General features: G+C 46.7%; 1 protein-coding gene across 6 annotated transcripts in view; it reads left to right on the forward strand.

Annotated features, from left to right (window-relative positions):
* Positions 1–27,332, forward strand: part of GSE1 (Gse1 coiled-coil protein) — a 444,053-nt gene that overhangs the window by 171,475 nt on the left and 245,246 nt on the right. The window lies entirely within an intron of this gene.

Here is a 27,332-nt window from a genome sequence, read left to right on the forward strand (position 1 = left end):
GAGGGTTGGTTGAGGTTTCTCAGGGGTGACAGGAACACACTCTACAAGTGTTCTTTTTAAGCTTTTCTCCAGGCTTAGGGGAAAGTGGAATTGAAGCAGGTTCCATTGGACAGCCTTTTGGCTTGGTTGGGTTCAGCCTGAGGAGTCCTAGAATCAGTTGAATGTATTTTTGGGAAGTTTGGAGACAGTTGTGGTGGGTTAGCAGCATGAGATCTAGGCACATGGATTAGCCTGCTTTCGGGAGGCCATGCGAGAGAGACTGGCACAGTGCATCTTGGAGCATGTGTTTCTTCCAGCCTGCCTAGCTTCTCCATTCTGTTTGCTACCAAACTCCCATCCCATGGGATCTTAACCTCCAACAAACTTTTACAATATCTGTTAATCTAGGATACATTCTGCCACATAATGCTACAGAAGGCTTACCTTGTTAAAAAAGCTGATTAGCAACTTGTGTCCATTTTGTTATAACAAATTTAAAGTGCACACACGTAATGGGAATAGATTTTTAACATGCAACAACTTTTTTGCAAAGTCTCTGCTGAGTGTGTTCTTGTGGAAAAAAATGCCAAACACACCCATTCTCAACTAGTGCTTTTGGGCAGTGTTAGAAACTCAGATATATAAGCTAGGTGCTAAATGGCACCTTAAATATAGGTTGCGGTCGCCACAACAGAATGTCTGTTCGCCAAGGGATTAGACTAGATGACCCTTGGGGTCCCTTCCAATGCGACAATTCTATGATTCTATGATTTTGTGATCTCAACTACATTGCTTGGCTGTAGCTTGCTCTTACAACAGTTCACTTGCCCCAGTATGCGAGAAGGAAAAGCTCACCCCTAGTGGAAATTGAATTAGTTTTTATTAAGGCAGGTTTTTAAAATATGCTTGCCAACCTGGCGCCCAGAAATCTTGTAGTCGCAATTGGACCCATGCTGAAAGCAAAACACACCTGGCTAATTTCTAACACTGCTTCTGGGTCTGTTTGTGCTTATATCAGATGACTTCTAAAAGTCATGAAATGTTATGTCTGAACCAGTAGCAGCCCCCAGAAATTTGGGCATTTGGGGAAGTGGCTGGAGGCATGCAACCTACCAGCTTGGATGCTCGTGCTGTTGCACTTCTAACACTGAACTCCCACCCATCCCCGATTTGCCCACGTGTGTCTTTGTGACTTGGAGAGGGAAGTAGAAATAGATTCTTATGCCAAAGAAAGATTAGAGGTGAGCAGATCCATTCATACAAGTATTTGAAGGTCTGCTTCATATTGATGGGGTGAATTTCTTTTCTTCTATTCCAGACATAGGACCTGAACCAGTGGGTTCAAATCATAATAAAAAGGATTAAGATTAGGATGAACTTATTTTGCAGTGGAGCAGACTGTCTCAGAAAATGGGAGACTCTCCTTTGTTAATAGTTCTTAAGTAGAGACTGGATAGCCATCTGCCAAGGATGGTGAAGTAGTGGATTCCTTGCATCATCAGGGTGTTGGACTAGATAACCTTTCCTTGCAGCTCTGATTCTGAGAAATGCTTCTGAATTTGCTGCTTAATATCTAAGAAAGGGGTAAACTCTGTTAAGTACACCTTACACATGTAAAGTAGTTCAGGAGTATACTTGTAAAGTTGAGACAACGATGCTGGAAGAGAGTTTGTTTTGATTCCTGTACCCGCTCCCCTCTTTAAAAACCAGTGCATTTCTAAGGCGGTTTACAATGTAAGCAATAAAACCAATTCAAAAGGAACATCATAAAGTACTTCAGCATATAAAAAGTTTTAAAACGGAACCTAAGAGCCAGCATAGAGACAATAAGACTTAATTATAAAAAGAACAAAAGAGCAAAATCCACAGCATGTTTCAAAACAGCCAGAGAAGGACTTGGTGCCATTGCATGGACAATCCAGACAGCACAATTTATAACCTACCAAGCCTAATGGATATCACCAACCATGTGCCATGGTCTGTCAGTTGCTGGGCAACATCCTTGATGTGTGGTCTTGGGTCAGTTGCACAACCAGGGAGAGTGCTATGGTACTCAGGTCCTGCCTGTGGACTTCCCTTTGGGGCATCTGGTTGGCCACAGATAGAATAGAATGCTGAACCAGATAGGCCTCTGATTCTTAGGTTTTTGAGCCCCTGGTGGGCCACCACACGACTGGTGAATTGTAGTTAGCTTTCAGAGCAAGACATTGTACAGGATTGGGGTAAGCAATAGAAGAATGCAGTACTTTCCCTCCAGGTGTGTGTGACTTGAATGTGTCTTCAAATATCACTGAGATTCATTAAAACCAAGAGGAAAGAGAAATACATTAAGAACATCCCATCCCCTTCTAAAAGCCCACACAGATAGTTAAAGGCCAAAGACCTGGTTATAGAGGAATGTTTTTGCCTGGCGCCTGAAGATATGTAGTAAAGGCACTGGGCTAGTGTCCCTGGGAAGAGTATTCCACAAACTGGGGAGCCATCATATAAAAGGCCTGTTCTTGTGTTGTCACCCTCTGGATCTCTCCTGGAGGGGGCAGCCCAGGTGTGTCCTCATAGACCCATGTGTGTGGGGGGGGGATATACTTTGCCTGGCCAAAAATAACATGGAAATGAGCAAGAGCAAAGACAGGTAGTAATGCACCTAGGAGGCCAAAGTCCTGTGATGAAATCATCTTGCCCCCAAAACAACTTTATTTATTTATTGGCATTAAGAAAGAGGCTGTCTTCAGTGACACATTCATACTGCAATGCATTGTATGTGCAGCTGCCTTTGGAAATGGTCCAGAAATGCATATTACTCCAAAGCAGAGCGGCAGGGTTGTTAACTGGAATGGGACCATTTGATATTACATCAGTGTTTTGTCATCTGCACTGGTTTCTAGTCTGTTTCCAGACCTTTAAAGACCATGGCAGCTTGGGGTCAGAAGGATTCTGAAGTATCACCCTGGACCTTAAAACCATCCTCAGTGGTTCTTTTCCTTTGCCTCTCACCCCCAAATGAGATGCAGAGGTGGTTACCAGGAAGGGGATCTTTTCAGTGGTGTCACCCAGCTTGTGTAATGCTCTTCCCAAAGAGGCTTGCCAGGAGCCTCCTTTGTACTGTTTTCAGTGCTAAGTGAATACCTTTTTTATTCTACCAGGCCTTTTAAATCCATTGATTTTTATTCTTTGCTGCTGGAGTTTTTATGCTGTTTTACATTTGCCCCCCCCCATGAGTTTATAATTGCTTGTTAAATGTTTTTATTGTTGTTGTAAAGCCGCTCAGAGAACTTTGTTACTGGGTGGCATTTGAATACTGTGAATAAATAAATAAAACCGGCTTCTAATGGGAAAGGACAAAGACTGAGGCAGAAAGGGAGAATCTCCAGCCTCCCTGACAATGGGACTTGTTTGGAAGCAGCGTTGGGGCTATTAGCTTCCTCGCTTCCTCTTGTTTCGGATCGCTGGCTCTTGCTTTGAAGTGCACGCTGTCTCTGTTTTCACTGGCTTGCCTGGGAGAGATAATTAGAAGGGCCAGGACTTAATTATTTGCTCCTTTCAGCCTCCGCTCCATTTTATAACTTATCTAAGTCAAATAGAGGTGATTGCTACAGAAAGCAGCTCTGCCTTGTTGATAGAGCTTGGCTCTGGAGATCAACCTGGTGACTCCTGTGTACTTAGAACAGATCCAAATCTAGTAGGATGAGACTGGGAATCCAGACTGCTTTGCTTGTGGCTGGGTGGCTTCAGATAGATGGATAGATGATAGATAGATGATAGATAGATAGATAGATAGATAGATAGATAGATAGATAGATAGATATAGATAGATAGATGATAGATAGATAGACAGATAGACAGATAGATAGATAGCTGTGCCTTGATTCACCTTCCAGTGCAACAGAGAGTGATGTTTACTGTTGTCTAAAACTGGTGGTATCTCTGCAGCTGTGGAGCTGGTAGAACAGCAGATATTGGTTGAGAGTGAAGTTTGGGTCATTGTGCTCCTGATATACATAATGTTGAAGGCCTTGTATTCTGATTTGCTCTTGCATTCAAGGTTATCTTATCCAGCTTCTCTGCATTTCACCCTGGCTGTTGAAACACACCTCTTTGGTACTGCCAGTCCTGGGTCAGGCTTTCTTCTCCCACCACTGCCATGCCCCTACAACTACAATACTGAGGCATCACCTTACCTTTGCAGGCTTGGCCTTTGCATTCTTGAGAAACCCGGTGGTATCCTCTCTTAAAACAAATGAAAGCATTTTTGAAATATGTAAAGAGAGAGAGAGAGCTCAATAGAAATTATATGAGATGTGTTCTTATCAATAGTCTTTATCAATCACTAGCTACCAGTAATCTAAATTATTTCAGTCACTTTTAACCTACTTTTCTGTGTATGCACCTGACATGTTGCTCTTTGCCATTCTGCTAAGTAATGTGGAACATAGAAACCTACATGATTCCACACCATCCTAAGTTGGTCTATAAAAGCAGGGATGGGGAATACGTGACCCTACAGATAGATGCCAATGAACTATCCCACCCATCACCATTGGCCATGATGGCTGTGGCCTGATGGGAGTTGGAGTCCAACTGTACCTGAAGAGTTTCCCATCCGTGCATAAAAATGCCTAAATTGATCCTTAAAAGACACTTATTTTAACCTGATGTGTTTTTCCTGTTGTATGGCATTTAGGAAGTGCCAGTCAGTTGTTAATGTCACTTGCTCCATGCTTTCCTGTTTCTCTTTTCATCCTTGCTGAAGGGTTTGGTTGGTGAAGTTGTTCATGGCAGCTTCCATTGCTATGTTCTGGATCAAATCTGAAAGCACTGCCTGTGACTCAGCAAGGAGATGTAATAGTGTTGACCTTGGGGACAACAGAACTTGATGCCACAGTGCCTCTCACACTCCTGCCTTGCAATTCCTTCTGCAGAGAGGAACACCTTGGCATATCACCTGTGCCAGCAGCAGAGGCAGAGCCAGGCAGTCCACATTAGCAAGGGAACAGTGTGTGTCTGCAAAGGTTAAAGGAAGCTGGCACTAGGAGTTATAGTGTTAAGGACCTCAGGCATCCTCAGTGCCTTTTCTTTGTAAAGCAAGGGTCTGAAGTTCACAGCTGGCCAGTTTTAAATGTGTGTGTGAGAGAGACAGAGAGAGAGCGTGCAAACGTCTGAAGGAAAATGAAATTATATGTAACTTTGTATTAATGTAACATTTATATATGTAACTCTGTATTTTTGTAATACTTTGTTTCAGTTGTCTGCTGTTGCTTCAGTTTTTTGTATACTGCTTAGAGATATTTTAAATACATTAAGTGGTATCAAAATTAAATAATCATAAATCATAATAAAAATGGCCTACTCCACTGTACAAAAGGTTTACATACACTGAGCAATTTTTTAAAGGATTTAAAAAATTACTGCTCAATCAAATGTGTCTTCTAGGCAGTTGACAATTTCAAATCACTAAACACAGAGGTAGGGAAGCTGTGGCCCTCCAGATGCTGTTGGACTCCCACTCTCATCAGCCCCAGCCAGCAGGACCAACAATAAGGAATGAGGACAGTTGCATAGGGCAGCCCTGTATAGGGAAGTTTTAAATGTTGGATGTTTTATTATGCTTTTGTATTTGTTGGAAGCCGCCCACAGTAGCTGGGGCAACCCAGTCAGATGGGTGAGGTGTTGTTGTTGTTGTTGTTCCAACTATTCCCCCTCCCCGTAAAGAAAACCCTTCTATGCTAACATATCACATTACACAGAGGCAAGTCCAGGTAGTCCACAGTATGGGAGCTGCAGCCACCTATGGTTGCCTGGCAAAAGTGCCTGTCTGAATTGTGCATTTGCCAACACAGTATCATTACATTCACACATTACCTTTTGTGGGAGGGTGATGAATGCCGGGAAAAGCCAGTAATATGAAGCAGCCCACAGAGACATGCAGAACATGTCCTCCTTTGTGTGTGCACATGTGTGGTTATGTTAATCGTCCATTGATACCAGGTTGATTGGGACTGGTTCAGAACCATTCCAAGGATGCCTCTGCTACTGGAAATCAGAGAACTAGGAACCTTCTTCCCCTTCCATGTTTCCCAGGTTTGTTTATTTTATTGATATACCTCTTGATTGAAAACAGCCACAATCACAAACAACAAAAAGAGTAAAAGGGGGGAAATAAGCAAAAGAAACTATTTAAAACATTAAAAAATAAAATCAGTAATAAACTAAGAACAGATTAAAGCACGTCAGCATTCTACATATCCAGGTAGACTTGTCTAAACAAAAATGCTTTTAACAGTACCCGTCATCTTTCCCTTGGGACTAAGCCTGGCAGGTACAGTTTGTGGGAGATGAGGCTAAGATTAGGCCAAACCAATGATGGCATCAGAGCGTGGCATCTTTGGAGAACAGGTATAACTTAGAGTACCTGCTTTGTAAGCAGAAGGTCCCAGGTTCAACTTAAGTCACCTTCTGGTAGGACTGGAAGTGTCTCCAGGAGGGATGCAGGGCTTCAGCCCCCTCAATATTTTGAGGCATGGGGTGGAGCCCCCCAATATTGAGGGGGCCACCATCACCTGCTGCCTCTGGGCAAGTGATGGGACGTGAGGTGGGAGGCTTGGAGGGTGATTTTCACCCTCCGCCCTCCCCCGCCCCCCCGTGATCGCCAGAGCGTCCTGGCAGGCTTGGCCTGTGTGATGTCATGCACACACATCAGACCCCCCATGTGGGGCCCAACTCAGTGCGCCTGGTTTCTCTGAAACACTGGAGTGCTGCTGCCAGTCAGTGTAGACAGTACCAAGTTAGATGGACCCTTTATAAGCAGATTCTCCTATTCCTAATGATAGGGCCAAATTAATAGATGGTATATGTGAATTGGAAAGTGGTTTGGGCAGGATGGGCTGACATTTTTCAACCCTTTCTAATAATAATTAATAATAATAATAATAATAATAATAATAATTTATTTATATATCTCTTAAAATATATTGTTTAAAAACACACAGTTGGGGTGGGCAGAGATAAAGGAATAAAAGGTGCTTATGTATGAGTGTTCTTGTGAGTTTTCAGAAAGGCTGTAGGAACCTGGCTCTCCTTGGGAATAGAATCCACCATCCTTCAGTTCCCAGGGTACAGCTGCTTGCCACTAGGGCGTCATAAAAGGCTTGAGAACCTTCCCTATGTTTGTTTGTTGCATCAGGGAATTCTCAGGCCCTGATTGGCTCCCAGCCCAGCCTTCTAATTGGCTGGGAGCCCTATATAAGCTCCAAGTGCAAGGCCAGCTCCAGGCCTGGGCATTCTGTTTGCAGTCTGCTGCCAGCGAATCAGGGCTTCTCTTGTTCTTCTTTTGTCCAGGACGGCTTGATCCTTCTCCTGTGTACACTTGCCAGTTCCTGCTATATGCTGCTTCTCAGATACCCCTATCCCTTGCCTTTGCCAATTAACTGTCTAGCCCCTGAAATCAACCCAATGAGGTATCTAGCTGGCACAATCCAGCTGCCTGGTTCAACCTCCACACCCTTTCCCTCCATCTGTCCCTTAAGAGATTATACCAGCACAGTCTCCTCAGATGCAACCAAACAAACCAACTTCCCACCTAAAGTAGCTGTAAACCTCACAAGTTATTTTTTATTGTAACCTGGTGATAACTCTGATGTGCACATCATCTCACATCTTATATGAGATAAGGCGATCTCACAAACTGGTCACAAGTTGTTAAGGGCTATATATTCCAATAAAACTTGGCCCAGTAGCAAATTGGCAGCCCATGCAGATCACTGAGCACAGGTGTTATATATATGCTGATAAGGTTTCACTCCTGTCAGCTATCCTGCTGCAGTATTCTGCACTAACTGCAGCTTCTAGATCAAGAGCAAGGGAAGCTCCGCATAAGAGTGCATTGCAGTAATCCATTCTTGAAGTAACCAACGTATAAACTACTGCGGCTAAGCTTCCCCAGTCCAGGAACGGTTGTAGCTGTTGGTAAAAGACACTTTGTATAAGGCATCTTCCTATGTTTCTTGATTCTGAGGCTATTTGTGTATGTGTGCACGTTCTCACACAGAGGTCATGTATGTGGGGTTGGGCAGGCCAAGCTGTTAAGTCACCATGTAACCGTAAGTGTATTAGCATTGGGATGTGTGAAAGAGAGAAGGGGCAGGCTGTGAATTCATGTGGGCATTTACTTCTGCCACTGTATGTGTGTGGCCGCTTCTTCCCTAAGCTGTGTGTGCGCGCACGCACGCGCATGCTGGCTCTAAGGCAGACAGAATTGCAGTGGAGACAGTGGCTTTGGCAAGAGGCCAAGAATCTGCTGTCTCTTGTGTAGGTGGAGCGAAGGAGGCTGGGCTGTGACATGCAGCTCCGAGGAAAGACTGTTTTATCGCTTCCTGACATACCAAGGCCCTTGCAAGGTTACAGGTTGTGGGGAGCCAGGAGGAGGAAGAGTGTGTGCTGTGCTCAGGAGGAGGAACAGAGTAGTTCCTTTCCAAGTACAGCAGTCCTGGGAATTTTATTTATTTGTTTTTTTTGTAGCACTAGGAGGCTGAGGGAGGGGAGGGGAGTGAAGACCCAGAGCCAAGATTATGTTGGCCAGCAAACTTGATAGGAGTTCTAACTTGCAGAGTGTTTGGCATCACAGTCCGTTCCCCCTACCCCTGTTAAACTGGCTTGGAATAATGCCTGCTTTGCAGATGGAAGAACAGAGGCGGAGGCAGAGAGATTTTTGATTGAGACCATTCAGTAAGTCCATGGCTAAGCTAGGGCTTCCACCCAGATCCTCTGTGGGTTTGATTCTAGCAGTTTTCAGGGGGTGGGTGGGTGCTCCTTCGCATTGTCATCTCCAGACATGGGGACTGTTTGCCAAAATGGTGATTAAGTTGCATGGCTCTTGATGACTCAGCGGTCCCTGTTGTCTCCTTGCATTTCATTCTGAGCTTCGGAAGTAAGGCTTGATCCAGTTGGCATCCCCAGCATAGGTCTACAGCTGAAGGTAGAAACAGCAGTTCTCCCCCAGAAAACGTAAGGTCTGGGCCACAATGGCTGGATACAAACCCTTCCTTCATAATTGACATGTCATCTCATCACCAATTAAAGCTTTTGTGAATGGTTACTGTGTTTATGCTGCTGTTACAGTTATTTGCTACTACTACTAATATAACCTACCTTTACCTTTACAGCTGTGTATATTGTGGAATTAAATAAAACTATAATAAGCTTTTCTTATATACAGTTGAGGTTTGCAGTGAATAGTCATAGATTGTCATTTTTGCATTTCTTGGTTATTTTGCCCCACTCTTTGTGTTTCCAGCACAGAGGAACAAAGGAAGGTGCCATATACCCAAGTCAGACCCTTGATCCATCTAGCTCAGGACTGTCTACACCAGGCTTCCTCAACCTCTGCCCTCCAGATGTTTTTGGCCTACAACTCCCATGATCCCAGGTGCACTAGCAGGACCAGTGGTCAGGGATGATGGAAATTGTAGTCTCAAAACATCTGGAGGGCTGAGGTTGAGGAAGCCTGGTCTTCACTAACTGGCAAGGCAGGGGGATTCCCAGCCCACCTGGAGATGCCATTGGCGATTGAATCTGGGACTGTCTGCATGCAAAGCTGATGCTGTCCCACTGAGTTATGGCCTTTCCTTTTGTGTGTTTGGGCATTTACATATGTGCATACACAGGCATACACTGGCTAGCCTAGGACAACACCTTAAAGATTTGAATAAGTGGATTATAGTCCATCGGAGCTTGTGCCGTAAGACTTGTGCTAGACTTTAAGGTGCCACAAAAGGCAGTGAGAACTAGTGGACTGAGCTAAGAGTGTGCTTCCAAATAGATGTTTGCCTCAATAAAATATTAACCCTCTTGGATAGTTGAGGGCTCCTGTACCCACTTCATGACCTGTGTAAAAGTCATTGTTTCTGATGGCATTGTTGGTATGCCCTTCCCTGCCTGTGGACAAAGCGCGTGGTCTCAGAGGCTAAGCAGAGCTGGGGCTGGTCAGTTGGCCTGGCTGGAAGATCAACTGGAAACCCCACCTAAGCCACCTTGCATGACACAATGTCACAGATGGTGGAAGAAGGGTCTGAGCCTGTGACTGTTTCTTGGGTACTTGTTGTGGTCCACTGGCCTGTTGCTCACAGTCCTGTCTGTCTCCCTTGCTGCTTGAGTGCCCAGATCTCTGGAGGTTGCTTCCTTGCAGCAGCTCCCAAGTCATTCCTCTGACGCAAAAGCCTCCTGGTCAGCTGGCTGGCAGGGCAGAAGGCCCAGGTCTTTCTCTGTATTGGTAGGACACATGATCTCTCCCCCCACAATTTCCCTGCTTTCTCCCCCCACCCTTCCCAGGAGCTGTTCCCTTCCCAGAGCTGTGGGAGGCAATGTCTCTCTAACTCCCAATCTGCGCTCTCTGTTCTCTGGCTCTGAAGCTGGATGGCAGCCCAGAAACAGGGGAAGGGAGAGGAGGCTGTGTTGTTAATCTCTCAATGGCCAGAAGATGGGTTTCCCACCTCCTCACCATTCCCCCCAGCCTCCCTCCCTTCTGACTATGTGTTAATGGGAGCCCAAGAGCCCCTCTGGCTGAGTCTGTTTTCAGAGATAGCAAGGAAGAAGGGGAAGGAGATGACTGAGGAAAACAGGAATGGGACTGAAATAGAAGGCCTGCTTTTAAGGTGGCAAGGGGGCTTAGGATCCAGCAACATTTGGATATAACCTGTGACAAGGGTCCCAAATCCCTGCTGTAAGGCAGGCTCGCCTTCTGTCCCTCACCCCCACCCCATATTCCCATGCTTATCAGAGCTTGCATGATTGAAGCCATGGAGAGTTGTATCTCTTTCCAGAAGACATAAGTGGGAGGCAGCTTAGGTAAGTGAACCAAGCTCCATGCTGAATAAGGAGGTCAGGGGTGGGGGTCTGAAGGCACACTGCACCATAACCGTTCTGACGCGAAGCAGGTCTGGGTAGTGCCTGGATAGGACTACTTGGGAACCACCCTATATACTCTAACTTGGGTTCCATGGTGGAGGATATAAATTGAATAAATCAATGAATCAGTCAATCCTCTTTCAGGATTGGTTGCTCTTTTGCGCTGGGAGGAGATTCCTTCACAACCCCCAAAAAGGAAAGGCCCCCTGGCTTAGGGAGAAGGTCCCAGATTTGGTTCCCTTGCCTCTCCAGTTCAAAAGCCTCCCACCTGCAAGGCCGGATGAAAACATATTGACTCTGTCAGTTTGTCAATTCTCTGAGCAAGGATGGGTAGGTGGAGATACACTGAGGAAATGTAACTGGGCATTACTTCACAGTTCACTTGCACTGATCACAGTCCATGCCCTGAAAAGGATCCTAGTAGAAATGAACCAGATCTCGGGCCTTGCACATCCAAGAGGGGTGCACAGTTGCACCCTGTCTTCTTGGTCTTTTGTCTTTGCATTCAAAGGCCTTTTTTTTTTTTTTTTTTGCTTTGAGAGTGTGCGTGTGAAAAGAAGAGGAAACTTAACCTGTTTGGGTGTTCTGCTTGAGAAGTATGTGTGACCTGTTGTAACCACAGGAGCAACTTCAAAGCAACACATCCCCTTGGTGGCTGTCTGTGTCCAGCACCCCACCCATGCCTGCAGAGTATGAAAAGGGCAGTGGCTCAGCCTGTCCTGTAACCTCACCACCCCACCCACAAGTTTGCCCCTTCTCATCCTGCCTCTCTGGTGGCAATGTTGTGGCACTCTTGTGGGGAAAAGAAACTAACATGCCTGGCTGCTTTGGAGTCAGTAAGAACATCTGCCCTTTAAGACATCCTCAGAGAAGAGCACTGTGGAGGTAGTAGAGGAAAGTCAACTCCTTCTCTTCTTCCCAATTTAGACTTGGGGCCCCTGGGGCCATAGCTATCTCTCTTCACCTGCTATCTCGGCAGCTTCTTCTCCTGGACCCTTTCAGACATCTTTTCTATTGTGCACTCGTGATGCTGTTGGGGCAGTTACAGTATATGCAATCCCACTATCCATATTGTTTACGCCTGCAAAAGTTTTGGGATGAACATGCTGCTTTGCTTCTAGTCGGTGAATGTTCCATAGCTTCCTGCTGAAATCTTATAACTTCTCATACTTCATATGTTCTGGGTTTGCTTTGTTGCTGCCCCACACCCTTGTGTTCTGTTATAGTATATCTCCAGACAGTAATAATGTGATAACATTGCGGATGCATTGCAAAACAGAATGATGTAGGGGTGGTCATGGATTTACCACCAGTGCACTGTTATTGGGAAAATGAGCTGTTTCAGAATATTCCCTCAAAAGATCACAAGTCTGTGTTGACCACTGCACCACAAATGCCCCTTCCCACCCATGTTATACAGAATACCCTATTGCTATCCCATGGGGGTTTTCCTTCTGAGAATACCATTTGACCTGCCATTCACTCCACTAGCTGCTCTCCTGGCACTCACTAGCTTCTCTCTCTCCCCCTCCCCCTCTGTCTATCCTTTTTGAAGTTCACAATCCATTTAAGTCAAGAGGCGGGAAAGTTATTGCCTCTAAAGCCCCTTTCATTTCACAGTAAATCCTCTTTACTGCTTCGACACAGCCTCTTAGCACCAGCCTCTTAGCACTGGTGCGATCCTGCTGCAGGGAGGGGAGGTGTGCCTTGGGACTCTCCTAGGCTGGAGGCAGGTCAGGGTGGGAGAGTTTATGGTTTTTTAGGAAAGGATCACAGATGAGGTGTGTTAATCAGGGCTTGGAAGGAGGACAAGTCTAACCTCTGTTGGATCCCACGTCCTTTTGCTGTGCTGGTGTGGCTCTGGAAGGTTGGCAGGGCCCTGTGGACAGCCCATGGAGCATCTGAGAGAGGAAGCTCAGGATCCCTTGCCATGTTGTGGATTCCAGATGTGCAGTCCTTGGATGGCAATACTCTTCTTGTGGCTGATCAAAGGCGAGAGGCTGGTTCTTAATTTAAATGTTTTTCTTTTTAAAAAGACTGTTTAGTCTGAGTTTCAGAAGACTACAATGGTCTCGGGGATTGCCAGTGAAATTTTGACTGCTAGATGCAAGTTCCCTTTTCACACAGTTTTTACACAATGGAACATACGGAATTCACTGCCACAAGACATGGTGATGGCAGCCAGGCTAATGGGCTTTTTTTTAAACAATGCACAAAAATTCTACGTCTTCCAAAGGTCTGTTAAGTCATGATAAGCAGGCCTCCAGAGGTAGTTTTTATTCTTCTGATCACAAGATGCTTGAGAAAAGAACAGTCCCAAATGGAAGGATTTTAAACAACTCCAAGATATTCTAAACCATTATGTTTCCTTATTGTCAGGGAACTGCCATCTGAGACGCAGGAGGTGAAAGGGCTCACGGAGGGTGAGAGAGACCATTCAGCTGAGGAGGGGACCAGCAGGGGGAGAAGTGGAGTTCCAAGGGAAAGTGAGTCGGAGGGAGGGCTCAGAGACACTTCAAGCGAAAACAGTGGGGAGGTTTCAGGACCTCCTGTAGGGACACCCACTCCTCGCCGGAAACTGTCACGCCGAGAGTCCAGAAGACGCGTTTCCGTTAAGGAGCTTTTATGCTGGAAGAAGTTCCGTAAACGCCCACTGTCCGATGCAACGAGCGACTGATGGAGCCATGCTTAAGGCGCTCCGTCACAGACAGAGGTTTGTGGACTTAGCCAAACTCTGAGGGACTAGGATTTTACGCACAAGCAGCTCACCATCCCATCACAGCAATCGGACAGTCCCTGAAAGCAGCTTGTGCAGAGAGGCATCATGAGCAACCCAGCCGGAGCCGGGGGAGCAGGAGGAGCTGGAGAGGGTCCAAGCCTGGAAGAAAGGTACAGGGTGTTGGAAGTCCAGCTAGCACTGCAAACGGCGAGGCTAGAAGAAAGGAGGGCGCAGGATGCAGAAAAGGCAAAAGGCGCTACACTAGCAAGAAAGATGCCAGGATTGGTGCAGAAGTTTGGGGGGGACCCCAGGAACTACCAAGCCTTTAGGACAGAGATGCAGTATGCTCTCGAACTGCAGTTTAACGACTTTCCCGACGAGGCATCGCGAGTGGCGTTTGTGATTGGCCATCTCGAAGGGGGGGCGAGAGACTGGGTGAGACCCCTGATGGCAGGGAATAGTGAAATGCTGAAGGACACGAGGAAGTTTTTTCGCGCCATGGATTTGATGTTTTCCAGCGAGATTGAACAGGGACTGGTGCGCTGACAATTGATGGCTTGCAAACAGGGGAGCCGATCGGTTCGTGAGTACTGGACTGAGTTTACAATGTTGATACATAAATTGGGATGGGACCTATCGGCGGAACCCATTCAAATGCTCTTTGAAGAAGGGCTTTCTTCGGCGGTGAAAGACGAACTTTCCCGGGCGCCCAGGGCGGAGTCTATGGACCAGCTGACCAAATCAGCGCTGACCATTGGAGCGCGCCAGGAGGCAAGAGCCTTGGAGAAGCGGGAGGGGAAAGGAGAGCGTTGGAGGGATTTCCGCATTCCAGAGATTCCAGAGCCAAGTTTCCCGCCAGGAGAGCCGATGGAAGTTGGAACAGCGCGCGCGCGTGCAGTTTCAAATCCCAGTGAAGGGAGGAAGAAGGAGGGAAAGAGCGCCAAGAAATGTTATCTCTGCCAGCAGCCAGGTCACTTTGCCAGAGTCTGCCCGCAAAGAAAGGAATGGCAAGGGATGGCAGGAGCTGTTGGGGGGAAGGAGGAGGGAGTCCAGGAGCCAGTAAAAGCCAACGCCTGGCTGCCACCGTCAGGGCACTGCAGCCAGGCCAAGGAGCAGTAAAAGTGCCCACTCCGGAACCTCCAAGACCAGCCCTAGTAATAGAGGTGTTGCTAGAGCTGGCAAACGGATACCCACTAAAGACAAAGGCGCTGTTGGACTCAGGCAGCTCCTGTAATTTTATGAGTAAGGAGTTTGCAGCTGAACACCAGATACAGACACTCCCTTTAAGCAACCCCCTGCAGGTGACCACGATCGATGGGAGGGAGCTGTTGGGAGGAGAAGTTAGCCTACAGACCGTCCCAATGGTTATGAGGGTGGCCAGGCACACCGAAAGGATAGCGTTCAATGTGGCCACCCTGGGAGGGGCTCCCGTCATTTTGGGAATGAGCTGGCTAGCGTTGCATGACCCGCTAGTGGGCTGGCATCAGAGAGTGGTCTCCTTTGGGTCAGCACATTGCCTGGAACACTGCAGAGAGGGAAAGGTGGCAGAAGGGGCAAAAGCCTTTCTAGCAGGGACGGAAGTGGCGGACAAAGGGAAGGTGCCCAAACAATACGCTGACCTAAGCAAGGTCTTCAGCGAAAGGGAAGCAGATAAACTACCACCGCATAGAGACTTTGACTGCCAAATTAACCTGGTCCCTGGGGCCCAGCTCCCCATGGGCAAGCTGTACGCCATGTCAGACAGGGAAATGCAGGAGTTAAGGGAGTTTATTGATAAAAACCTGAAGAGGGGCTTCATCAGAGAGTCCAGAGCGGTGGGGGGGAGCCCAGTGTTTTTTGTGGACAAAAAAAACACGGATAAACCCAGGCTTGTAGTGGACTACCGGCGGCTAAATGCCGTGTCAGAACCAGTGACTTTCCCCATGCCCAGGATTGATGACATTTTGACCAGGGTGAGGAAGGGAAAGATATTCACGAAACTGGACCTGAGAGGGGCATACAACCTGATACGAATAAAGAAAGGGGATGAATGGAAAACCACCATGTTCACCCCTTTGGGGGCTTTTGAATATCTCGTTATGCCATTCGGATTGCAATCAGGCTCCGCCTGTTTTCAATCGCTCATGAACCATGTCCTGGGACCTTTGCTCTACAAGAATTGCGTGGCCTTCCTCGATGACGTGCTGATATATTCAGAGAATGAGGAGCAGCATGTAAAGGATGTCAGGGAAGTGCTGAGCCAGCTACAAGCAAACCAGCTGTGGGTGAAATTGGAGAAGTGTCAGTTTCACACCAAGGAGGTGGAATTCCTGGGGTACCGCTTATCAGACAAGGGATTAGCCATGGATCCAGGCAAGGTCCAGGCGGTGCTGGAATGGAAGACACCGAAAACGAAAAAGGATGTGCAAAGGTTCTTAGGGTTTGGGAACTTTTACCGTAAATTCATCAAGAACTTTGCCCACTTAAGGGCTCCCATCACGGACTGTCTAAGCAGCAAGAAGAAATTCGTTTGGACGGTGGAGGCGGAGCAAGCATTTGAGGAATTGAAAAGGGCATTCGCTTCGGAAGAACAGCTCCTGCATGTGGATTTACAAAAACCCATGAGAGTGGAAACTGATGCCTCAGACCGGGCGGTGGGGGCGGTGCTGCTTCAGCCAGGGAGCAATAAGTCGGAATGGAGACCGTGTGCCTTCTTTTCGCGTAAGCTGAACAAATCCGAGAGGAACTACACCGTATATGACCGAGAACTACTCGCCATTCACGAAGCGTTCCGGAGATGGAGACACTTACTAATTGGCGCACAGCATAAGGTGCAAGTGTGTACGGACCACAAGAATTTGGAGTATTGGAGAACGGCACGAGTGCTCAACCAACGACAAGTGAGATGGGCCCAGGAGTTCTCCAAATTCCATTTTGAAATCTGCTATGTGCCAGGTCCAGAAAACATCAGAGCGGACGCTCTCTCTCGCAAACCTGAATATTTGGAGGGGGAGGGAGCGCCTGAAGAGAGACATATTATCCCAGAGGACCACTGGGTGTGTGGTGCGGCCTGGGTGGGGCAAAGAGAACTGGTAGAGGGAACGGTAAATGATGAATACGCCCAGGATAAGCTCAGAGGTTTAAGGAGAGAGGGAGAAGACCCCGGAGGTTTTGAAGAAAGAAACGGGGCATTGTATTACAAAGGGGCACTATATATACCCGAAGGGGAATTGAGGGGGAGAGTACTCAAACAGCTGCACGACAATCCCACAGCGGGGCATTTTGGGCAACACAAGACCATGTGGTTGGTGACCAGGGAGTTTTGGTGGCCCAAGGTGAGGGAGGATGTACGGGAGTATGTGAGAAGGTGTGACCAATGCCAGAGAGCCAAAGGAGAAAGGCGGGCGCCAGCGGGGTTATTAGAACCGTTACCCACACCAGAACGACCGTGGGAGGCGGTATCGATAGATTTTATGACTGATCTGCCTAAATCCCAGGGGAAAACCGCCATACTAGTCGTAGTAGACCTGTTAACTAAGATGGGTCACTTTGTAGCTTGCTCACATGCAGTCACGGCGGAAGAGACAGCGAAATTGTTTGTAGAACATATTTTTAGGCTGCATGGCGCCCCCTTGAGGGTGGTCTCCGACAGAGGGAAACAGTTCACGTCCAGATTCTGGAGGAAACTTATGAGCTTGTTGCACGTAGAGGTCAACTTTTCGACTGCCAGGCACCCTGAGACCAATGGGCAGGCGGAGAGGGCAAACGGTATCCTTCAACAATACCTGAGGTGTTATGTCAATGACAGAGAGAACGATTGGGTCGAAAAGTTGGCGCTAGCGGAATTTGCTTACAATAATGCAGAGAATGTGTCCACCGGGATGAGCCCCTTTTTGGCTAATTATGGGTGCCACCCCAGGGCGTTTCCAGGGGGAGGAGGGGAGAGATGGAGTGTCCCGACCGCTGAACATTTTGTAGAAGAAATGGAAGCGATCCATCGTCAACTCCAACTCAACTTAGAAAGGGCCAAAGAAGAATATAAGAGGCAGGCAGACAAGAGCAGAAGGGAAGGTGAAACCATTAGGGTGGGGAGTCAGGTCTGGCTATCAACCCAAGGGTTGCCGTTCAAGGGGGGTTGCAAGAAATTGAGACCCAAAAGATTGGGACCATTTGAGGTCATCCAACAGGTCAACCCAGTGGCTTTCAGACTCCGGTTACCGAACCACATGAAACTGCACCCAGTATTCCACAGGTCATTACTGTCACCATATAGGGGGGAAGGTGAAGGGGTATCCACACGGGGGCCAGCCATAGAAGAAAGGGAAAGCAGCAACCATGTGGCGGAAATCATCGACTCCAGGTGGAAGGGTAATCAGGTGGAGTATTTGGTCGCGTGGGAAGGGGAACCGGAGTCGGAAAACACCTGGGTGACGGCAGAGGAGGTCCGTGACGAGATCTTGATCGAAACGTTCCACCAAAGGTTCCCCAGGAAACCTCAGCCAGTAGCGAGGTTCCGGAGGGAGTACTTTGGCACCACCGACGATGAAGAGGAACTGGAAGGATTCAGGGAATCGGAGTTGGAAGGAGGAACAGACTCCGATGAGGAGGAGTACTTGGAAACCGGAAACAGCAAGAGGTGGAGGGAAGTGTTCGAAACTTCGGAAGATGAGGGAGGTTCCTTCAGGGGTTTTGCTCCCTCGCCTCCCGCAGAGGAGGGGAGGGAAGGGGGTGAAGGGGGCCCTGGAGGGAAGGTGGATGTCAGGGAACTGCCATCTGAGACGCAGGAGGTGAAAGGGCTCACGGAGGGTGAGAGAGACCATTCAGCTGAGGAGGGGACCAGCAGGGGGAGAAGTGGAGTTCCAAGGGAAAGTGAGTCGGAGGGAGGGCTCAGAGACACTTCAAGCGAAAACAGTGGGGAGGTTTCAGGACCTCCTGTAGGGACACCCACTCCTCGCCGGAAACTGTCACGCCGAGAGTCCAGAAGACGCGTTTCCGTTAAGGAGCTTTTATGCTGGAAGAAGTTCCGTAAACGCCCACTGTCCGATGCAACGAGCGACTGATGGAGCCATGCTTAAGGCGCTCCGTCACAGACAGAGGTTTGTGGACTTAGCCAAACTCTGAGGGACTAGGATTTTACGCACAAGCAGCTCACCATCCCATCACACTTATGTTGTTGTTTTTTTAAATAATTTTTTTATTGATTTTCCAACATAAATTAAGACACAATACAACTTACAATACATAGACAAACAAACATATAAACACGTATAATTTCATAACCTCTTTTTCTTAAGCCCAATTTCAACGACTTCCCCATGCCTCCCTTTTCTGCATCCCTGTTTTAAACTTTTTCAGCAACCCCTAATCTCAATTACTTATAATTCACTTTCTTTAATCCTTTTTCTCTTACCCAATCATTTACCGCTGCAAATCTGTTTTACATTACCCATGACATTTTAGCACTCATTAATTTTACAACAGTTCTTAAGATAAAGTTTGAATTTCTTCCAGTCTTCTTCCACCGTCTCTTTTCCTTGGTCAGGGATTCTGCCCGTCATCTCAGCCAGTCCCATATAGTCAATCACCTTCGTCTGCCACTCTTCCAGCGTGGGTAGTTCTTGTGTTTTCCAATACTTTGCTAAAAGAACTCTTGCTGCTGTTGTAGCGTACATAAAAAACGTCCTATCTTTCCTTGACACCAATTGGCCTACCATGCCCAGGAGAAAAGCCTCTGGTTTCTTATGAAAGGTACACTTAAGAACCTTCTTAATTTCATTATAGATCATCTCCCAAAAGACCTTAATCCTTGGGCACGTCCACCAAAGGTGATAGAAAGTACCTTCAGTTTCCTTACATTTCCAGCATTTATTATTGGGCAAATGATAGATTTTTGCAAGCTTGACTGGGGTCATGTACCACCTATAAATCATTTTCATATATGTTTCCTTATGTTGAATGGCACCACCATTGGTTGTCTACCCTGAGTGACAGTGATTCTCCAGGATCTCTGACCAAGGTCTTTCATTTTTAGTCAGGAGATGATCCTTTTTACCTGGAGATGCTGGGGGCTCCACTAATAAACTATGGGCCCCTCAGCAAGTTTCTAGAGGAGGGAATCACCTAGTTGTGGGGTGGTTTCCCCCCCCCCCCGTGTGTGTGTGGCTAGATGAGAGAAATTCATGTTTTACTTGTGACTCAGACCTGGTGCACATTTAACACTCGCTGTGGGGAGTTTGCTGACTACAGTCTCTGTGGGATGAGTGCTCCATGTCATGGTGGTAACGCAAAGGGGTGCCTGTCCTGAATCATTTCCACACCTTAACTTTAAAGCACTCTTAATACTGCTTTAAAAGTCATGGCTTTCTCTAAAGAATCCTGGGGTATGTATTTTGCTAACGACGCTGTCCTTCACTCAACAGTACCTAGCACTGCTAACAAACTTCAGTTCCCAGGATTCGTTTGTGGGGAATCCATGACTATGAAAGTGGCATAGGAGTGCTTTAAATGTATAGTGTATTTGTGGCCACCACCCTGATGTGATACCCAGCAGTGGTTGCCAGGTATATCAAGCAGGGGCATGGAGATTCTTCATGCAGTGACATTGGTTTATGTTATGAGCTGCTGCCTATGTTACAACCAAAACATGAATCACTTGCCACAGGGCTGCAGCTATGGTTGACAGCAAGTGTAGCTTGTGCACCAGCCATAATGTGGATAAGAGAAAGAGGAAAGCGCCTTGGGGCCTGTTGTTGCAAGATCCCAGCACATCCTTTCAGCTTGGGTCTGGAGGTTATTGGCATATGTACGCCATCCCCTCTAGCATCCTGCAGCAAGAGGCAGCTGTCTTTACCCCAGCAGATCTCTCACTCTGCCCAGGAGTACTGCAGGATGTGTGTCTGGTCTAGAAAGCCATTCATTGCTACTTGGGAAGGTTGGAGGGGGAAGGATTAGATGCAAATATATGCTACTTGATGCATGAGCCTCTTCCTCTTCCACCCGTGGCTTCCTCATCTTCTGCACACTGAAAGTTGTCTTATCCCCTGTTAAGACTAGGTGGTTTGTCCATCTGACCAGTTTTGCCTTCTCTGACTGGCAGCAACTCTGCAGGGTCTTGCACAGTGCCCCCCCCGCCCCTGCTGCCTGGCCCTTTTAACTTAAGATGCCCGAAATTGAACCTGAGAGCTCCTGCCTGCAAAGCAGGTACCCAGTCTAGCGAAATGAAGAGACATACAGTAAATAACAGAATACTGTGGTACCTCGGGTTACAGACGCTTCAGGTTACAGACTCCGCTAACCCAGAAATAGTACCTCAGGTTAATAACTTCGCTTCAGGATGAGAACAGAAATCGGGCGGGGGCGGCGCAGCGGCAGTGGGAGGCCCCATTAGCTAAAGTGGTACCTCAGGTTAAGAACAGTTTCAGGTTAAGAACGGACCTCCAGAACGAATTAAGTTCTTAACCCAAGGTACCACTGTACAGTAATCCTAATCACCTTGGAAGGACCTCCCACTTTCTGAGGCCTGAAAGGGAGGTCAGAGGGTTTCCTGATGAGTGCTGAAATCTCCTGCATCATGGCCAAACTTCCCATAGTGTTCTGGGGGTGGCAGATCAGGGGAAGTTTTTAACTGGAGATGTCAGGGACTGTCCGTTGGACTTTCTGCATACAAAACATTTGCTCTGTGCAGCATTTGCTTTGTTAATGCCCTGACAAATTTCTGTACTACACAAATCAGCATCTTGGGTCTTAGAAAAGATTGTTAGGTTGTTTTAATATTTATTTGTTTTAAATATTTGTAGCCCTATTTTTAGGGTCTACAACTATACCAGTTTTATGGAGTTCTTTAATATAGGAATAGTTGTGTGGCTTGCAGGCATATTCCCAGTGAGTCCACATGGTAAAGCAGGAATTTGAATCTGGCCTTCCCCTGTTCATACTCAGCACTCTTGACATGCTCAGAGAGAAGTGCCACAGAGATAAGCTAAAGTCTGGATGCTTTTGAACTGCCTTGCATTGGGGAGTTCCTCTGTTTGGCAGCTTCAACTCCATTCTTAAGTGAGCAGAAAGGGTTCCTTTGACGTTGCTCCTCCAGTTCATTGGTTTGGGTTGGAGTTCCATTCTCCCCCCATTCCATATACACTCTTCTTTCCTAATCTTCAAACCCCCAAGACTGACAGCTTGATTTGGTTTTGCCAGGGCCGCTTAGTAACAGGATTTTGGTCTGTCATCTGATCCATTGTGGCCTGCACGGGTACCTGCAGTTCTGGATTTTTCTTTGCTTTTCTATTTAGCAAAGGGGTTGAGTTCATTCAGCCTCCCAGCTGGTCCCTTAAATCAAAGGGAAATGACCAGTCCTGACCCAGAACATTGGGGACTGGACTGGAGCTCCTGTGCTATTGTTAAACATTCAACCTACAACAAGCTGCTTTCTCTTGTGGCCCTTTCTGCTGTCTCTGTCTCCTTTGCCCTTCTCCTTCCCCATGTTCTTATCTCTTTTTCAAGTCCTGTGACCTTGTATAGGCACAATCTTTCTTTTTTATTTGTCTGTGCCTTTGCAGCCGCCCACACAGCTCTCTTGCTAATCTCCCAAGCACACCCCTCCCTGTCCCTCCTTCATTTCTAGCTTTCCAAGACTCCGGCTCCCTACATAATGGCCCCAGCAGTGGCTCCAAAAAAACAAACAAGCAAGAGGCAGATCTTCTGGACGAGTGATTTTTGAACTTGTTTTCTCTGCCATCTGATAGAATCATAGAGTTGTAGAGTTGGAAGGGACCCCAAGGGCCATCCAGTCCAACCCCCTGCAGTGCAGGAATCTCAACTAAAGCATCCAAAGCAGATGGCCATCAAGCCTCTGCTTAAAAACTTCCAGTAAAGGAAAGTCCACAAGCTCCTGAGGAAGTCAGAGTCTTGATGTTGGTCTCAAGCCGAGTCCCATGAGGACGAGCAACTTTGGTGTTTCCTCTAGCAAAAGCAGAGGCATCCATGCTTTAAGAATATGTACCTCAAACAGTGCTGTTCTTCTGTATTGCTTGCATCTAGTGCATTGCTTTCATTCACGCCACAGTTGTGTGAGAGAAGTTGCTATTTTCAGTTTACAGGCGGAGAACAGGCAGGCAGGCGGGCACAAGTGCACTTTGTGGGCATAGCTTTGGGCTCTACAGGTTCTCATTCTGGACTCTTGCTGCTTCCCCTCCATTGTGATTCAAACCCCAAAGCTAAGGTTACATCTATATCATACCCTTAAAGCATGTGGCTTTCCCCAGAGAATCCTGGGAGCTACAATTCCCAGCATTCTTAACTGCAGTTCCCAGGGTTCTTTTTTTGGGGGGGGGGGGAGCCATGTGCTTTATAATGTATGCTGTAGATGTGACAAGGCCTCACTGGTGTCTTGTATTGTGGTTTAATAGTACCTGTTGTTTGTCAATTTTACTTGTCACCTAATACTGTAAATTTGACAAATAACAACAGAAAGTCTCTTGGCAATTTACAAACACAGTAAAAACAACCACCACCAAGCTTAACAATAAAATAACTTTAATATGTATCACAGAAACAGCAATAAACATGATGATCATATTTTCTCTATTACCTGTGAGAAGAGGTATGTCTTAACAGTGAGCCCAAAGGATGCTAATGTCAGCACCAGGCAGGCCTTGCTTGGGAGAGCCTTCCATCGATGGGAAGAGGTCATTGCTGAAAAGGCCCTGTCCCTTCTTTCCACCCTTCAAACCTCTCATAGTGATGCCATTTGGAGCAGGGTCTCAGATGATAAACCCCAGGGTCTGGGTATTCTCAAGTCAAGCATTCTCCTAGCTCAGATCTGGGAAACTTCTGACCTCCAGATGTTGCTGGACTACAACTCCCATCATCCCTGACTATTGGCTGTGCTGCCTACAGCTGATGGGAGTTGGAGTCCAACAATGTCTGGAGGTCCACAAGTGTTCTCCACCTGTACATTAACTATTGGAGTTCTGAGCCATACAGGGCTCTTTAGGTTAAAACCAGCACTTGGATAGCTCTCCTTTCTCTTTGGGTTTTACTTTTCAATAGGAGGAAGTTGCTGTGTCCCTGTGCAAACTGCTACTTTACACCTGCCTTTGGGCACTAAAGATTTAATTGCATGCTCTCTCCCTCCCCCCCTACTATAAATTTGATTTCTTTTCTCTGGAGCGGGCAATATTTAAATATTAATGCTTGCCTCTAATTGCTCTGTAAGAAGAACTGTGGATTCAAGGGGACTAGTCCTTGGTGGCACCGGGGGTGTAGGGAGCGGCTGACATGCCAGTTAATTTTGTTTTCTCAGGGACTGTTTGTGGAAGAGTAATGTTTATATATTTCTAGTAGCATTTGCACAGCCCTAAGGAGAGGGGAGGACTGGTGCAGGTCTGTGCGTGTGGAAACACCCACAGCCCCCAAAGAGCAAATGGGTATGAGCTAGATTTGCTCTGGGGGAGGTGTGTGCATGTGCATGTATATCCTCTTTCACTATCTCTGACTATTGTTCTCCAGGGAACACCATAAACCTATCAAGGCCTTCTTCATGTGTGCAGAGAGATTGGGGGTGGGGGTGGGGGTCTTACTCCATGGACCTGTTTACTCACTTTGTTAACCTCCATGAAGAATCACCTCTTGCACTCTTCAGCCTCTGAGTTGTTTAGCCAGGTTGGGCTAGGGGCAAAGCCACATCCTTTTGGGGAATAGGGTATCAGACTCTGTCTGTCTGTCTGTCTGTCTGTCTGTCTGTCTGTCTGTCTGCCTCTCTCTCTCTCTCTCTCTCTCTCTCTCTGTGTGTGTGTGTGTGTGTGTCTCTGTCTCTGTGTGTGAACTGTTAATATTGTAAATATTCCCAGTTTTATGTAATGTTTTTGACAATTTTTTACATAGATTACTTGATTATTTGTACACCCTGAATAGTTACGATCGATTGGTGGTGGTGGGAACACCATTAATTCTTCTAGCTGGGGTATGGTTTTATTATTGTTGTTGGTATTATTCAGGTTTCTAGCCCCTAAAGTCTGTGGGAGGTGAGGTTGGTGGACAGGGTGGCGGTGGGGACTTTCTTCTGGCCCTCCTTTGTGGCGAGCTTGCTGTCTGATCATTTTGCTTGCTGAATGATTTCTGGCATTTTAATTATTTTTAAATTTTTATTGTAACATAATGACCATTACTAATGACCCATTTGGCATTTTATTGTACTGCATTGTGTACTTTGTTTTAACATGCCATTCCCCTCTCTGTAACTCTTAGAAGGGAATAGGGGCTCCCTAACAACTCTCATTATCTTTAACAAGCTACAGTTCCCAGGATTCTTTGGGGGAAGCCATGACTGTTTAAAGTGGTACGATACTGCTTGAAATGTGTAGCACAAAGATGAGCCATGGTTTTTTTTAAAAAAAATTAAAATTAAAATGTTAATTTCTAAAATTTGTTTTTGTTCTTCTTTATATATGTTGGTGGTGAGAGGACAGAAACTTGCATCCTCTGGTACTGAATTTTGCACCTTGCTCTGCACCCATGGAGAGCTGTAGAAGCCCCCACCAACCTCAAGCAAAACAGGGAATGGGTTGAATGGGGTTGCAAAAAAAGAAAAAAAGGAAAATCTCCATTGCCTTTCATTCCAGCCTGCAGCCTGCACTGTATGCTGGCTGGCTTTGTGCAGGTAGCAGAGGGTTAATTCATGCTCCCCTGCCCCCTGCCCTCCCACTTTTGTTATGGCCAGGCTGGCTGGCGGCTTCCTCTTAATAAAGTAAACTCTGGCGTGTCTGTCACCTGCTCCAGGCAGTGGCGGCAGTTGCTCCTGCTCCTGCTCTGTAGTTGTGCCAAGTGGCAGACAGGCAACTTTGTGCTTGCTTGCAAGGTTGGTGGCGGCTGCTCTTAACTCCCTCCCTCCTTTCCTGCTTGGAACAGTTGCCCTGGGGCAGCATGACCTTAGCAGGTGTTTCTCAGGGAGCGAGCCTTGGAGCCTGTTGCCACACGTCAGGCAGCAGCAGTGAGACGCTTTCTGACTTGCGCACTCTCTCTGACTTGCAGGAATCCAGCAGCACAGTGCTTTGCCCGCCTCCAGCACCGTGTGTGTGTGTGTGTGTGTGTGTGTGTGTCTCCCTCCTCTGTGCCAAGGTGGCACAAAGCCCAGCCTGGTGTGGGTACTAGCAACAAAGTTAATAAGAATATGCAAAAATGAATTGATAATGGATGAAAATATAGAGTTATAAAATGTTAAGATATAGAGTTAAGATAAATGAAAGAGGGTAAGGATTTGCTGATTTGATTATTTAAATGGGAATACAAGAAGGGGAGGTGTGAGGAGGTCAAAGAAACAAGCAAATGAGTTTTAAGTTATGAAAAATGGAATTGTTTTTAATTTTTCTTATTTTTTCTTTGCTTTTGTATGTTATATCTTTATTTTTCTTTTTTCTTTTATTATGTGTTCTTGTATTTATGTTTTTGTAAAACTTCAATAAATATTTCTTAAAAAAAACAAAACAAAGCCCAGCCTGGTGTGGCAAGGCCAAGACCAGCAGCCAGGCTCCTCTCTTGCCCTTGGCTTCCTTCCATTTTGATATCATACCAGAGAATGCTGGGCTGTGAATCTGTTATCTGCAAGGGCAGGACCAGATCCAATGCTTGAGCCTCAATCTCTAGCTTTTAGGGCAGAGCCTTGCTTGTCGCTGCATGTGTGTGAGAGAGGTCCCCTCCAGCCCAACACCATCCTCTGATGCCAGTGTCAAACTTGGGGGTATCTTGAGTTAGCTAAATGCCTCAGGTTTTCCCCAACACATTAAGAACATAAGAAGAGCCTTCTGGATCACGCCACAGTGACCCATCAAGTGCAGTAATCTGTTCTCACAGTGGCCAATCAGATGCCTGTGAGAAACCAGCAAGCAGGATTCAAACACAAGAGCACGTCTCCTCCTGTGGTTTCCAACAACTGGTATTCCAAAGCATTGCTGCCTCCAACTGGTGGGAGAGCATAGCCATTGTAACCAGAAGCCATCAGTATCCCTTTCCTCCATGAATGTGTCTATGAGGTCCATAGCTGAACTATGCACTGCATGAAGTACTTTCTTTTATCTGTCCTGAATCTTCCACGTTGCATAGGATCAGGAGATAACTCGCTTATGCTTGTTTGCTTGCCCCCATAGTTCCTTGTTTAATCTGACCCCTTTAACAAGGCAGGCTATTCTGTAATCCAGTTAACACTAACCCATTCTTACATTATGTGGATTTGTGCGTAACACAATGACATAGTAGAACTTTAAAACAGTCATGTAAATTTTTATGCTTCTTAGCGACCTAGTACAAACTTAACATGTTAGATCCAAGTTTCCCCCCCAAGGTGGTTGTTATAAATTGTTTCTTTTATTGTACCAACCTCCCCCTTCCAGAATGGTTTCTCCAGGACCCACTGGTGCTCTGGGTAACAGCTACTTACACTGAAGCTTTGAGCCTCTTGCCTGGTTTCAGGCAGTGCTAAGTTGGATATGGTCAAAGCATCTCCTGGCTTACGGCAAGATTTCCACATGCTTGCTTGTGGGTACTTATCCCCCTGCCCCTGACTGGGAAGAGACAAGCAAGTCTTGCTTCCTAGCTCGCATTGACCTTGAGGTGAGGTTCTAGAGAGTGCTATGGATAGGCTTGAGCTAGAGAGGCAACTCTCTGCAAGCCCAGCAATGCTAGTTGGGGCTAACTGGGAGCAGTTAACCTATCCCCCTTTGTTTGGAACCTGTTGAGCCCAGGCAGGCTTTTCTTGCTCCCAAAG

Source organism: Podarcis raffonei, chromosome 8 (genome assembly GCF_027172205.1).
Source record: "Podarcis raffonei isolate rPodRaf1 chromosome 8, rPodRaf1.pri, whole genome shotgun sequence".
Classification (NCBI taxonomy): Eukaryota; Metazoa; Chordata; class Lepidosauria; order Squamata; family Lacertidae; genus Podarcis; species Podarcis raffonei.